Below are 3,604 nucleotides of genomic sequence, written 5' to 3' on the forward strand. Positions count from 1 at the left end.
GATGTGGAAGATCCTGAGGAGAACAAAAACCCACAATGAAGCACAGCACAAAAACAGGCAGATCTCAAGAAGGAGGAAAACTCGGAGCAAAACTCTGAGGGGCTGGAGGTACCATCTAAGGTTGACACTCTGGCGTCGAAGTACCGGCGCTCCACCTTCTTATGCTGCCGTCAATTAGATGATCAGCCTCCGGTGAGAGGATGACATCATCAATGAAACCACAGCCCGCCACCTCTCGGACTCCATCTAGTGGGGAGATAACTCGGCAACCCAAAGGAACAAGCTAAAAAAACCAGAACCTAACAACAAGTGGATTGCCAATATTGTCTCCTAGTGTATTCTGGGTAAAACTTGTCACCAGCCCCCCACCAACGTCATCAGTCACTTGTTAACAGGAGTGGAGCTCCATGGAGCGGCAAAGTGGAAAGGATGGAAAAAAGAGAGCAAGGAAAAGCCAAAAAACTGGACGCATATTTTGTTTGTCGTCTTGGAGATGAAGTGGAGTTTTTTGTTGGCAGCGATTCAGACTCATCAAAACTGGCATCCCAGCCATGGAGCCCTAGACTGATTGTAAATTGTATCAGCCCAGCCGCATAGCTGACATCTGACGTCAAGTGTCTGACATATGACATATTACTGAGTTATCCACCTCAGTAATATTCCCTGGAAATTTCACCCAGGGAATGTTACTGTTTTTTTACCTGTGTGCCTTCAAAAGAATTTTATCTTCTTTTTAAGGCACACAGGTATTCAGATATGCAGGTATTTCTGACATCTGAGACAGGACTTGGATTCACAAAGCAATTTATTAAATTCTGTTTTAAAATACTCTTTTAAAAACACACTTCCCTATAAAAGAAAAAGAAAACAGAAGAAAAACAGTAGCTGAGGTTACCGGTAGATGAGACGGCATCCACCAAACACAGCAAACCAAAAAAAAAAACCCTTTAAAGCACCAGATGCAGTGAGACAACCCAAATTCGAGAATTCGAACACACAGAAGAGGAAGACAACATCACCACCACTGGACCTCAGCAACTGCAAATAGAAAAGACAGTTCCTGCATGTTACAACCCTGAGCCTAATATAAATAAATGAAATACAGTTATATAAAGAGTCAAAAGGGACGGTGATGGACTGGCCAACCGTGTCTCCAGATCTAAACCCAGCAGAGCATCTTTGGGGCGTCCTCGAGCAGAAGGTGGAGGAGCGTCAAGTCTTGAATGTCTGCCAGCTCCATGACGTCATCATGTAGGAGTGGAACAGCATTCCAGTGGCAACTTGTGAAGCCCAGGAGAGTTGAGGCAGTTTTGGGAAATAACGGTGAACACACTAAATATTGACACTTAAGGAACGTTCACTTTTGGGTATAGTTGCTTTTGTTGCTGATGGTTTAGACCTTAATGGTTGTTTATATAGTTATGTCGAGGGAAGAATACATTTACACTGTTATATAAGCTGCACATAGACTACTTTTCATTGTTTTAAAGTGACATTTTGTCATTGTTGTCCCATGAAAAGATATACTGAAATATCTGCAGAAATGTGAGGGGTGTACTCACTTTTGTGATACACTGTATTATACATTATGCGTTAAAGGTGTGTTGAATACATAACACCCCCCACCTCATGTCTTTCCCAGGCATAAAAGAAAGGCTCAGAATTTTTTACCACCAACAGCCCTGGGATAAATCACACCTGGTGCCAAATACTGATGTAAAAACACAGAGACTCATCAGAGGGAAGCTGGAAATCTGTAGCTTTTATGACTTTTATTTTTTGCAAATTCACTACTTTGGTTTTTTTAAAGCCGACCAGGTGCGACCAGGTGTATTTTAAAGTTTAATTTTACACGTTGAAGTAAAACAAATCACAGTAAAACATCAAATTTGGATGTTTTAGACTACCTTCAACAAAATTACAGGGATGAACATGTCCCAGCCTGAAACAGTGAGATAAACTTTTTCCACAGTCTTTCGATACATTTGGTTTAGATTTTAATCTTTGCAAGAAGTGTTTTTTTTCCTCTCCATTTCATCTCCCAAGCTAAAGTGCTTGCATAGTTGGAAAGGTAACAGATTACTGTTTCCATTTGTGTCCTTTTCACTCTGGTGTCCCACCTGTCACAGCCTGTATCCTCTCGTAAATGTCTGCCTGTTTCTACATGTTACACAACGTCTAGAGACATCAGATGTTTTGCTTTGTGCAAACTTGTCATTTGTTATGTGCTGTGATGTAACTTGATCATAAGTCCCCATGTTTCTTTACAATACATTCAGCATTCCCTACAAACAGTGAGTTTACATTATATGGACAAAGACGGTGGGCTTTTACCTTCACGGCTAAAAGGCCACCTGATTCATAACTGGAATGTAAATTAGCATTTTTGTTTATTCGCTTGATGATCTTGATCATGGCACTTGACCAAAGGCTGTTTATTGCTTGTTTCATAACTGGTGATGTTCTTAGGACAGTTGAAACAAAGTGAGTTTAGTTTGATGTTTGTTATGGTGTATGATTTTTTTATATAGTTTTTTAGCAATAATACTGAGTATAATACTGCAAAATATATTAATGTAATAAATATTTGGAAAAAGTCAAAGCTTTGTATGGTCTAGAAACTAACTGGTTTAAAAGCAAAAGTGAAACGGAGGATTCGATTGGATGTTTTGTAGAAAACGCTCTCAGTCTACTTTGGAAGGTGACTGTTCTTCTGTTCAGGTAACAAAAGGTAATATTTTACACTTTTAATGTCGGATTTAAATGAGTCTTTGACTGTAAAACTGAAAGTATAGTTATGTTTAATAGTTTTTTCTTAATTTGATTAAAGTATTTTTTCAGTTTCATGTTTATTTCAATCATTTTGAGTTATTAAAGATCCTTTTAGAAATTTCTTTAAAGCTATAAATTGTAAACTGATAGATCAATGTTAATTTTCAAGTCATGTTTGAAGACATATTTTGTTGCCATAAAATAAACTTTACAAATGAGCTGGTATGCTTTATTTTCTAGTCATGGGACAATCTCAGTCTAAATCCCCAGGTAAGTAAGTTATGGGAAATTGGTATACATTGTCTTAATTTAAGAAGTCTCTTTATTTTCTAACCTTTTTGCTCTGTTGGTTGGTGGTGTACTGTGGTACATTATTAACTTTAATAACACATGTGTTATGCATGAAGAATTTATATTTAGAAACAAAAGGTGTAAAAGTGCCTTTTATTTAGGAAATTTACTACAATGGATATTTTCTGTGAAAAATGTTTTGAGTCATGTGAAAACTTTTACCTCAGAGCCTGCACGTTCTGACACACCACCACCATTCCTCCCCCACAGATAAACAAATTTACAGATTTTTATTTATTATCTTATCCTGCTTGACAAAATGGTCAACAAGACAGCTACTTAATGTTTTGGAGCAGGTTTCAGACAAGTCATAATTAATAATATGATGGCAACTTCAAGGCTCACAAGACAAAACTACTAAATTCACATTTCTTCAGATCTGGCAGCCAATAAGAGGAACTACACACAGCTTGATCTACACACTAACTTTTTCAGCTGCATATTGACTTGTCCTTAAGTGATGAAAGGAGATTTTCAAAAA

This window comes from Poecilia formosa, unplaced genomic scaffold, assembly GCF_000485575.1.
Source record: "Poecilia formosa unplaced genomic scaffold, Poecilia_formosa-5.1.2 Scaffold168, whole genome shotgun sequence".
Taxonomy (NCBI): Eukaryota; Metazoa; Chordata; class Actinopteri; order Cyprinodontiformes; family Poeciliidae; genus Poecilia; species Poecilia formosa.